Source organism: Schistocerca nitens, chromosome 2 (genome assembly GCF_023898315.1).
Source record: "Schistocerca nitens isolate TAMUIC-IGC-003100 chromosome 2, iqSchNite1.1, whole genome shotgun sequence".
Taxonomy (NCBI): domain Eukaryota; kingdom Metazoa; phylum Arthropoda; class Insecta; order Orthoptera; family Acrididae; genus Schistocerca; species Schistocerca nitens.
Window position 1 is genome coordinate 1,122,810,445 of NC_064615.1, and position 13,431 is coordinate 1,122,823,875.

The following is a 13,431-nucleotide window of genomic DNA, read 5'->3' on the forward strand; positions in this document are numbered from 1 at the left end:
CCATTACTGCATCCCTCGCTCCCTCACATTGACGAATTGACACACAATTTGCGTCCATATAAAATACTCTGGATTCCCTGCATTGTCCTTCTAAATCGAGATACGTTTCTACGGAAACGATAGGATTTTCTTTGGGGTTCCGAGTATCTCTTTTCCGATGCGTTTTTCCTCCTTTACTGCATCCCTCGCTCCCTCACATTGACGAATTAACACACAATTTGCGTCCATATGAAATACTCTGCATTCCCTGCATTGTCCTTCAAAATCGAGATACGTTTCTACGGAAACGATAGGATTTTCTTTGGGATTCCGCATATCTCTTTTCCGATGCATTATTCCTCCTTTACGCATCCCTCGTTTCCTCACATTGACGAATTAACACACAATTTGCGCCCATATGAAATACTCTGGATTTCCTGCATTGTCCTTCTAAATCGAGATACGTTTCTACGGAAACGATAGGATTCTCTTTGGGGTTCCGAGTATCTCTTTTCCGATGCATTATTCCTCCTTTACTACATCCCCCGCTCCCTGACATTGACGAATTAACACACAATTTGCGTCCATATGAAATACTCGGGATTCCCTGCATTGTCCTTGTAATTCGAGATACGTTTCTACGGAAACGATAGGATTTTCTTAGGGGTTCCGAGTATCTCTTTTAAAATGCATTATTCCTCCTTTACTGCATCCCTCGCTCCCTCACATTGACGAATTAACACACAATTTTCGTCCATATGATATACTCTGGATTCCTTGCATTGTCCTTCTAAATCGAGATACGTTTCTACGGAAACGATAGGATTTTCTTTGGGGTTCCGAGTATCTCTTTTCCGAAGCATTATTCCTCCTTTACTGCATCCCCCGCTCCCTCACATTGACGAATTAACACACAATTTGCGTCCATATGAAATACTCTGGATTCCCTGCATTGTCCTCCTAAATCGAGATACGTTGTTACGGAAACGATAGGATTTTCTTTGGGGTTCCGAGTATCTCTTTTCCGATGCATTATTCCTCCTTTACTGCATCCCTCGCTCCCGCACATTGACGAATTAACACACAATTTGCGTCCATATGAAATACTCAGGATTCCGTGCATTGTCCTTCTAAATCGAGATACGATTCTACGGAAACGATAGGATTATCTTTGGGGTACCGAGTATCTCTTTTCCGATGCTTTATTCCTCCTTTACTGCATCCGTCGCTTCCTCACACTGACGAATTAACACACAATTTGCGTCCATATGAAATACTCTGGATCCCTGCATTGTCCTTCTAAATCGAGATACGTTTCTACGGAAACGATAGGATTTTCTTTGGGGTTCTGAGTATCTCTTTTCCGATTCTTTATTCCTCCTTTACTGCATCCCTCGCTAACTCACATTGACGAATTAACACACAATTTGCGCCCATATGAAATACTCTGGATTCCCTGCATTGTCCTTCTAAATCGAGATACGTTTCTACGGAAACGATAGGATTTTCTTTGGGGTTCCGAGAATCTCTTTTCCGATGCATTATTCCTCCATTACTGCTTCCCTCGCTCCCTCACATTGACGAATTAACACACAATTTGCGTCCATATGAAATCCTCTGGATTCCCTGCATTGTCCTTCTAAATTGAGATACGTTTCTACGGAAACGATAGGATTTTCTTTGGGGTTCCGAGTATCTCTTTTCCGATGCATTATTCCTCCTTTACTGCATCCCTCGCTCCCTCACATTGACCAATTAACACACAATTTGCGTCCATACGATATACTCTGGATTCCCTGCATTGTCCTTCTAAATCGAGATACGTTTCTACGGAAACGGTAGGATTTTCTTTGGGGTTCCACGTATCTCTTTTCCGATGCATTATTCCTCCTTTACTGCATCCCTCGCTTCCTCACATTGACGAATTAACACAAAAATTTGCGTCCATATGAAATACTCTGGATTCCCTGCATTGTCCTTCTAAATCGAGATACGTTTCTACGGAAACGATAGGATTTTCTTTGGGGTTCCGAGTATCTCTTTTCCGATGCATTATTCCTCCTTTACTGCATCCCTCGCTAACTCACATTGACGAATTAACACACAATTTGCGTCCATATGAAAGACTCTGGATTCCCTGCATTGTCCTTCTAAATCGAGATACGTTTCTACGGAAACGATAGGATTTTCTTTGGGGTTCCGAGTATCTCTTTTCCGATGCATTATTCCTCCTTTACTGCATCCCTCACTCCCTCACATTGACGAATTAACACACAATTTGCGTCCATATGAAATAATTTGGATTCCCTGCATTGTCCTTCTAAATCGGGATTCGTTTCTACGGAAACGACAGGATTTTCTTTGGGGTTCCGAGTATCTCTTTTCCGATGCATTATTCCTCCTTTACTGCATCCCTCGCTCCCTCACATTGTCGAATTAACACATAAATTGCATCCATATGAAATACTCTGGGTTCCCTGCATTGTCCTTCTAAATCGAGATACGTCTCTACGGAAACGATAGGATTTTCTTTTGGGAGTCGAGTATCTCTTTTCCGATGCATTATTCCTCCTTTACTGCATCATTCGCTCCCTCACATTGACGAATTAACACACAATTTCCGTCCATATGAAATACTCTGGATTCCCTGCATTGTCCATCTAAATCGAGATACGTTTCTACGGAAACGATAGGATTCTCTTTTGGGGGTCCGAGTATCTCTTTTCCGATGCATTATTCCTCCTTTACTGCATCCCTCGCTCCCTGACACTGACGAATTAACACACAATTTGCGTCCATATGAAATACTCTGGATTCCCTGCATTGTCCTTCTAAATCGAGGTACGTTTCTACGGAAACGATAGGATTTTCTTTGGGGTTCCGAGTATCTCTTTTCCGAAGCATGATTCCTCCTTTACTGCATCCCCCGCTCCCTCACATTGACGAATTAACACACAATTTGCGTCCATATGAAATACTCTGGATTCCCTGCATTGTCCTCCTAAATAGAGATACGTTGTTACGGAAACGATACGATTTTCTTTGGGGTTCCGAGTATCTCTTTTCCGATGCATTATTCCTCCTTTACTGCATCCCTCGCTCCCTCACATTGACGAATTAACACACAATTTGCGTCCATATGAAATACTCAGGATTCCGTGCATTGTCCTCCTAAATCGAGATACGTTTCTACGGAAACGATAGGATTATCTTTGGGGTTCCGAGTATCTCTTTTCCGATGCTTTATTCCTCCTTTACTGCATCCCTCGCTAACTCACATTGACGAATTAACACACAATTTGCGTCCATATGAAATACTCTGGATCCCTGCATTGTCCTTCTAAATCGAGATACGTTTCTACGGAAACGATAGGATTTTCTTTGTGGTTCCGAGTATCTCTTTTCCGATGCATTATACCTCCTTTACTGCATCCCTCGCTCCCTCACATTGACCAATTAACACACAATTTGCGTCCATATGATATACTCTGGATTCCCTGCATTGTCCTTCTAAATCGAGATACGTTTCTACGGAAACGATAGGATTTTCTTTGGGGTTCCGCGTATCTCTTTTCCGATGCATTATTCCTCCTTTACTGCATCCCTCGATTCCTCACATTGACGAATTAACACACAATTTGCGTCCATATGAAATACTGTGGATTCCCTGCATTGTCCTTCTAAATCGAGATACGTTTCTACGGAAACGATAGGATTTTCTTTGGGGTTCCGAGTATCACTTTTCCGATGCATTATTCCTCCTTTACTGCATCCTTCGCTAACTCACATTGACGAATTAACACACAATTTGCGTCCATATGAAAGACTCTGGATTCCCTGCATTGTCCTTCTAAATCGAGATACGTTTCTACGGAAACGATAGGATTTTCTTTGGGGTTCCGAGTATCTCTTTTCCGATGCATTATTCCTCCTTTACTGCATCCCTCACTCCCTCACATTGACGAATTAACACACAATTTGCGTCCATATGAAATACTCTGGATTCCCTGCATTGTCCTTCTAAATCGGGATTCGTTTCTACGGAAACGACAGGATTTTCTTTGGGGTTCCGAGTATCTCTTTTCCGATGCATTATTCCTCCTTTACTGCATCCCTCGCTCCCTCACATTGCCGATTTAACACACAAATTGCATCCATATGAAATACTCTGGGTTCCCTGCATTATCTTTCTAAATCGAGATACGTTTCTACGGAAACTATAGGATTTTCTTTTGGGAGTCGAGTATCTTATTTCCGATGCATTATTCCTCCTTTCCTGCATCATTCGCTCCCTCACATTGACGAATTAACACACAATTTCCGTCCATATGAAATACTCTGGATTCCCTGCATTGTCCTTCTAAATCGAGATACGTTTCTACGGAAACGATAGGATTTTCTTTGGGGTTCCGAGTATCTCTTTTCCGATGCATTATTCCTCCCTTACTGCATCTCTCGCTCCCTCACATTGACGAATTAACACACAATTTGCGTCCATATGAAATACTCTGGATTCCCTGCATTGTCCTTCTAAATCAAGATACGTTTCTACGGAAACGATAGGATTTTCTTTGGGGTTCCGAGTATCTCTTTTCCGATGCGTTTTTCCTCCTTTACTGCATCCCTCGCTCCCTCACATTGACGAATTAACACACAATTTGCGTCCATATGAAATACTCTGGATTTCCTGCATTGTCCTTCAAAATCGAGATACGTTTCTACAGAAACGATAGGATTTTCTTTGGGGTTCCGCGTATCTCTTTTCCGATGCATTATTCCTCCTTTACGCATGCCTCGCTTCCTCACATTGACGAATTAACACACAATTTGCACCCATATGAAATACTCTGGATTCCCTGCATTGTCCTTCTAAATCGAGATACGTTTCTACAGAAACGATAGGATTTTCTTTGGGGTTCCGAGTATCTCTTTTCCGATGCATTATTCCTCCTTTACTGCATCCCTCGCTCCCTCACATTGACGAATTAACACACAATTTGCGTCCATATGAAATACTCAGGATTCCGTGCATTGTCCTTCTAAATCGAGATACGTTTCTACGGAAACGATAGGATTATCTTTGGGGTTCCGAGTATCTCTTTTCCCATGCTTTGTTCCTCCTTTACTGCATCCCTCGCTAACTCACATTGACGAATTAACACACAATTTGCGTCCATATGAAATACTCTGGATCCCTGCATTGTCCTTCTAAATCGAGATACGTTTCTACGGAAACGATAGGATTTTCTTTGGGGTTCCGAGTATCTCTTTTCCGATGCATTATTCCTCTTTTACTGCATCCCTCGCTCCCTCACATTGACCAATTAACACACAATTTGCGTCCATATGATATTACCTGGAATCCCTGCATTGTCCTTCTAAATCGAGATACGTTTCTACGGAAACGATAGGATTTTCTTTGGGGTTCCGAGTATCTCTTTTCCGATGCATTATTCCTCCTTTACTGCAACCCTCACTCCCTCACATTGACGAATTAACACACAATTTGCGTCCATATGAAATACTCTGGATTCCCTGCATTGTCCTTCTAAATCGGGATTCTTTTCTACGGAAACGACAGGATTTTCTTTGGGGTTCCGAGTATCTCTTTTCCGATGCATTATTCCTCCTTTACTGCATCCCTCGCTCCCTCACATTGCCGAATTAACACACAAATTGCATCCATATGAAATACTCTGGGTTCCCTGCATTATCTTTCTAAATCGAGATACGTTTCTACGGAAACTATAGGATTTTCTTTTGGGAGTCGAGTATCTTATTTCCGATGCATTATTCCTCCTTTACTGCATCATTCGCTCCCTAACATTGACGAATTAACACACAATTTGCGTACATATGAAATACTCTGGATTCCCTGCATTGTCCTTCAAAATCGAGATACGTTTCTACGGAAGCGATAGGATTTTCTTTGAGGTTCGGCGTATGTCTTTTCCGATGCATTATTCCTCCTTTACGCATCCCTCGCTTCCTCACATTGACGAATTAACACACAATTTGCGCCCATATGAAATACTCTGGATTCCCTGCATTGTCCTTCTAAATCGAGATACGTTTCTACGGAAACGATAGGATTCTCTTTGGGGTTCCGAGTATCTCTTTTCCGATGCATTATTCCTCCTTTACTGCATCCCTCGCTCCCTCACATTGCCGAATTAACACACAATTTGCGTCCATATGAAATACTCTGGATTCCCTGCATTGTCCTTCTAAATCAAGATACGTTTCTACGGAAACGATAGGATTATCTTTGGGGTTCCGAGTATCTATTTTCCGATGCGTTTTTCCTCCTTTACTGCATCCCTCGCTCCCTCACATTGACGAATTAACACACAATTTGCGTCCATATGAAATACTCTGGATTCCCTGCATTGTCCTTCAAAATCGAGATACGTTTCTACGGAAGCGATAGGATTTTCTTTGGGGATCCGCGTATCTCTTTTCCGATGCATTATTCCTCCTTTACGCATCCCTCGCTTTCTCACATTGACGAATTAACACACAATTTGCGCCCATATGAAATACTCTGGATTCCCTGCATTGTCCTTCTAAATCGAGATACGTTTCTACGGGAACGATAGGATTTTCTTTGGGGTTCCGAGTATCTCTTTTCCGAAGAATTATTCCTCCTTTACTGCATCCCCCGCTCCCTCACATTGACGAATTAACACACAATTTGCGTCCATATGAAATACTCTGGATTCCCTGCATTTTCCTCCTAAATCGAGATACGTTGTTACGGAAACGATAGGATTTTCTTTGGGATTCCGAGTATCTCTTTTCCGATGCATTATTCCTCCTTTATGCATACGTCGCTCCCCCACATTGACGAATTAACACACAATTTGCGTCCATATGAAATACTCAGGATTCCGTGCATTGTCCTTCTAAATCGAGATACGTTTCTACGGAAACGATAGGATTATCTTTGGGGTTCCGAGTATCTCTTTTCCGATGCTTTATTCCTCCTTTACTGCATCCCTCGCTAACTCACATTGACGAATTAACACACAATTTGCGTCCATATGAAATACTCTGGATCCCTGCATTGTCCTTCTAAATCGAGATACGTTTCTACGGAAACGATAGGATTTTCTTTGGGGTTCCGAGTATCTCTTTCCCGATGCTTTATTCCTCCTTTACTGCATCCCTCGCTAACTCACATTGACGAATTAACACACAATTTGCGTCCATATGAAATACACTGGATTCCCTGCATTGTCCTTCTAAATCGAGATACGTTTCTACGGAAACGATAGGATTTTCTTTGGGGTTCCGCATATCTCTTTTGCGATGCATTATTCCTCCATTACTGCATCCCTCGCTCCCTCACATTGACGAATTAACACACAATTTGCGTCCATATGAAATACTCTGGATTCCCTGCATTGTCCTTCTAAATCGAGATACGTTTCTACGGAAACGATAGGATTTTCTTTGGGGTTCCGAGTATCTCTTTTCCGATGCATTATTCCTCCTTTACTGCATCCCTCGCTCCCTCACATTGACCAATTAACACACAATTTGCGTCTATATGATATACTCTGGATTCCCGGCATTGTCCTTCTAAATCGAGATACGTTTCTACGGAAACGATAGGATTTTCTTTGGGGTTCCGCGTATCTCCTTTCCGATGCATTATTCCTCCTTTACTGCATCCCTCGCTCCCTCACATTGCCGAATTAACACACAATTTGCGTCCATATGAAATACTCGGGATTCCCTGCATTGTCCTTGTAATTCGAGATACGTTTCTACGGAAACGATAGGATTTTCTTTATGGTTCCGAGTATCTCTTTTCCGATGCATTATTCCTCCTTTACTGCATCCCTCGCACCCTCACATTGACGAATTAACACACAATTTTCGTCCATATGATATACTCTGTATTCGCTGCATTGTCCTACTAAATCGAGATACGTTTCTACGGAAACGATATGATTTTGTTTGGGGTTCCGAGTAACTCTTTTCCGAAGCATTATTCCTCCTTTACTGCATCCCCCGCTCCCTCACATTGACGAATTAACACACAATTTGCGTCCATATGAAATACTCAGGATTCCCTGCATTGTCCTTCTAAATCGAGATACGTTTCTACGGAAACGATAGGATTTTCTTTGGGGTTCCGAGAATCTCTTTTCCGATGCATTATTCCTCCATTACTGCATCCCTCGCTCCCTCACATTGACGAATTGACACACAATTTGCGTCCATATGAAATACTCTGGATTCCCTGCATTGTCCTTCTAAATCGAGATACGTTTCTACGGAAACGATAGGATTTTCTTTGGGGTTCCGAGTATCTCTTTTCCGATGCGTTTTTCCTCCTTTACTGCATCCCTCGCTCCCTCACATTGACGAATTAACACACAATTTGCGTCCATATGAAATACTCTGGATTCCCTGCATTGTCCTTCAAAATCGAGATACGTTTCTACGGAAACGATAGGATTTACTTTGGGGTTCCGCATATCTCTTTTCCGATGCATTATTCCTCCTTTACGCATCCCTCGCTTCCTCACATTGACGAATTAACACACAATTTGCGCCCATATGAAATACTCTGGATTCCCTGCATTGTCCTTCTAAATCGAGATACGTTTCTACGGAAACGATAGGATTCTCTTTGGGGTTCTGAGTATCTCTTTTCCGATGCATTATTCCTCCTTTACTGCATCCCTCGCTCCCTGACATTGACGAATTAACACACAATTTGCGTCCATATGAAATACTCGGGATTCCCTGCATTGTCCTTGTAATTCGAGATACGTTTCTACGGAAACGATAGGATTTTCTTTGGGGTTCCGAGTATCTCTTTTCCGATGCATTATTCCTCCTTTACTGCATCCCTCGCTCCCTCACATTGACGAATTAACACACAATTTTCGTCCATATGATATACTCTGGATTCCCTGCATTGTCCATCTAAATCGAGATACGTTTCTACGGAAACGATAGGATTTTCTTTGGGGTTCCGAGTATCTCTTTTCCGAAGCATTATTCATCCTTTACTGCATCCCCCGCTCCCTCACATTGACGAATTAACACACAATTTGCGTCCATATGAAATACTCTGGATTCCCTGCATTGTCCTCCTAAATCGAGATACGTTGTTACGGAAACGATAGGATTTTCTTTGGGATTCCGAGTATCTCTTTTCCGATGTATTATTCCTCCTTTACTGCATCCCTCGCTCCCTCACATTGACGAATTAACACACAATTTGCGCCCATATAAAATACTCAGGATTCCGTGCATTGTCCTTCTAAATTGAGATGCGTTTCTACGGAAACGATAGGATTATCTTTGGGGTTCCGAGTATCTCTTTTCCGATGCTTTATTCCTCCTTTACTGCATCCCTCGCTAACTCACATTGACGAATTAACACACAATTTGCGTCCATATGAAATACTCTGGATCCCTGCATTGTCCTTCTAAATCGAGATACGTTTCTACGGAAACGATAGGATTTTCTTTGGGGTTCCGAGTATCTCTTTTCCGATGCATTATTCCTCCTTTACTGCATCCCTCGCTCCCTCACATTGACCAATTAACACACAATTTGCGTCCATATGATATACTCTGGATTCCCTGCATTGTCCTTCTAAATCGAGATACGTTTCTACGGAAACGAATGGATTTTCTTTGGGGTTACGAGAATCTCTTTTCCGATGCATTATTCCTCCTTTACTGCATCCCTCGCTTCCTCACATTGACGAATTAACACACAATTTGCGTCCATATGAAATACTCTGGATTCCCTGCATTGTCCTTCTAAATCGAGATACGTTTCTACGGAAACGATAGGATTTTCTTTGGGGTTCCGAGTATCTCTTTTCCAATGCATTATTCCTCCTTTACTGCATTCGTCGCTAACTCACATTGACGAATTAACACACAATTTGCGTCCATATGAAAGACTCTGGATTCCCTGCATTGTCCTTCTAAATCGAGATACGTTTCTACGGAAACGATAGGATTTTCTTTGGGGTTCCGAGTATCTCTTTTCCGATGCATTATTCCTCCTTTACTGCATCCCTCACTCCCTCACATTGACGAATTAACACACAATTTGCGTCCATATGAAATAATCTGGATTCCCTGCATTGTCCTTCTAAATCGGGATTCGTTTCTACGGAAACGACAGGATTTTCTTTGGGGTTCCGAGTATCTCTTTTCCGAAGCATTATTCCTCCTTTACTGCATCCCTCGCTCCCTCACATTGCCGAATTAACACACAAATTGCATCCATATGAAATACTCCGGGTTCCCTGCATTATCTTTCTAAATCGAGATACGTTTCTACGGAAACGATAGGATTTTCTTTTGGGAGTCGAGTATCTCTTTTCCGATGCATTATTCCTCCTTTACTGCATCATTCGCTACCTCACATTGACGAATTAACACACAATTTCCGTCCATATGAAATACTCTGGATTCCCTGCATTGTCCTTCTAAATCGAGATACGTTTCTACGGAAACGATAGGATTCTCTTTGGGGTTCCGAGTATCTCTTTTCCGATGCATTATTCCTCCTTTACTGCATCCCTCGCTCCCTCACATTGACCAATTGACACACAATTTGCGTCCATATGAAATACTCTGGATTCCCTGCATTGTCCTTCTAAATCGAGATACGTTTCTACGGAAACGATAGGATTTTCTTTGGGGTTCCGAGTATCTCTTTTCCGAAGCATGATTCCTCCTTTACTGCATCCCCCGCTCCCTCACATTGACGAATTAACACACAATTTGCGCCCATATGAAATACTCTGGATTCTCTGCATTGTCCTCCTAAATCGAGATACGTTGTTACGGAAACGATAGGATTTTCTTTGGGGTTCCGAGTATCTCTTTTCCGAAGCATTATTCCTCCTTTACTGCATCCCTCGCTCCCTCAAATTGACGAATTAACACACAATTTGCGTCCATATGAAATACTCAGGATTCCGTGCATTGTCCTTCTAAATCGAGATACGTTTCTACGGAAACGATAGGATTATCTTTGGGGTTCCGAGTATCTCTTTTCCGATGCTTTATTCCTCCTTTACTGCATCCCTCGCTAACTCACATTGACGAATTAACACACAATTTGCGTCCATATGAAATACTCTGGATCCCTGCATTGTCCTTCTAAATCGAGATACGTTTCTACGGAAACGATAGGATTTTCTTTGGGGTTCCGAGTATCTCTTTTCCGATGCATTATTCCTCCTTTACTGCATCCCTCGCTCCCTCACATTGCCGAATTATCACACAAATTGCATCCATATGAAATACTCTGGGTTCCCTGCATTATCTTTCTAAATCGAGATATGTTTCTACGGAAACTATAGGATTTTCTTTTCGGAGTCGAGTATCTTATTTCCGATGCATTATTCCTCCTTTACTGCATCATTCTCTCCCTCACATTGACGAATTAACACACAATTTCCGTCCATATGAAATACTCTGGATTCCCTGCATTGTCCTTCTAAATCGAGATACGTTTCTACGGAAACGATAGGATTTTCTTTGGGGTTCCGAGTATCTCTTTTCCGATGCATTATTCCTCCCTTACTGCATCCCTCGCTCCCTCACATTGACGAATTAACACACAATTTGCGTCCATATGAAATACTCTGGATTCCCTGCATTGTCCTTCTAAATCAAGATACGTTTCTACGGAAACGATAGGATTTTCTTTGGGGTTCCGAGTATCTCTTTTCCGATGCGTTTTTCCTCCTTTACTGCATCCCTCGCTCCCTCACATTGACGAATTAACACACAATTTGCGTCCATATGAAATACTCTGGATTTCCTGCATTGTCCTTCAAAATCGAGATACGTTTCTACGGAAGCGATAGGATTTTCTTTGGGGTTCCGCGTATCTCTTTTCCGAAGCATTATTCCTCCTTTACGCATCCCTCGTTTCCTCACATTGACGAATTAACACACAATTTGCGCCCATATGAAATACTCTGGATTCCCTGCATTGTCCTTCTAAATCGAGATACGTTTCTACGGAAACGATAGGATTCTCTTTGGGGTTCCGAGTATCTCTTTTCCGATGCATTATTCCTCCTTTACTGCATCCCTCGCTCCCTGACATTGACGAATTAACACACGATTTGCGTCCATATGAAATACTCGGGTTTCCCTGCATTGTCCTTGTAATTCGAGGTACGTTTCTACGGAAACGATAGGATTTTCTTTGGGGCTCCGAGTATCTCTTTTCCGATGCATTATTCCTCCTTTACTGCATCCCTCGCTCCCTCACATTGACGAATTAACACACAATTTTCGTCCATATGATATACTCTGGATTCCCTGTATTGTCCTCCTAAATCGAGATACGTTGTTACGGAAACGATAGGATTTTCTTTGGGATTCCGAGTATCTCTTTTCCGATGCATTATTCCTCCTTTACTGCATCCCTCGCTCCCTCACATTGACGAATTAACACACAATTTGCGCCCATATAAAATACTCAGGATTCCGTGCATTGTCCTTCTAAATCGAGATCCGTTTCTACGGAAACGATAGGATTATCTTTGGGGTTCCGAGTATCTCTTTTCCGCTGCTTTATTCCTCCTTTACTGCATCCCTCGCTAACTCACATTGACGAAATAACACACAATTTGCGTCCATATGAAATACTCTGGATCCCTGCATTGTCCTTCTAAATCGAGATACGTTTCTACGGAAACGATAGGATTTTCTTTGGGGTTCCGAGTATCTCTTTCCCGATGCTTTATTCCTCCTTTACTGCATCCCTCGCTAACTCACATTGACGAATTAACACACAATTTGCGTCCATATGAAATACTCTGGATTCCCTGCATTGTCCTTCTAAATCGAGATACGTTTCTACGGAATCGATAGGATTATCTTTGGGGTTCCGAGAATCACTTTTCCGATGCATTATTCCTCCATTACTGCATCCCTCGCTCCCTCACATTGACGAATTAACCCACAATTTGCGTCCATATGAAATACTCTGGATTCCCTGCATTGTCCTTCTAAATCAAGATACGTTTCTACGGAAACGATAGGATTTTCTTTGGGGTTCCGAGTATCTCTTTTCCGATGCGTTTTTCCTCCTTTACTGCATCCCTCGCTCCCTCACATTGACGAATTAACACACAATTTGCGTCCATATGAAATACTCTGGATTTCCTGCATTGTCCTTCAAAATCGAGATACGTTTCTACGGAAGCGATAGGATTTTCTTTGGGGTTCCGCGTATCTCTTTTCCGAAGCATTATTCCTCCTTTACGCATCCCTCGCTTCCTCACATTGACGAATTAACACACAATTTGCGCCCATATGAAATACTCTGGATTCCCTGCATTGTCCTTCTAAATCGAGATACGTTTCTACGGAAACGATAGGATTCTCTTTGGGGTTCCGAGTATCTCTTTTCCGATGCATTATTCCTCCTTTACTGCATCC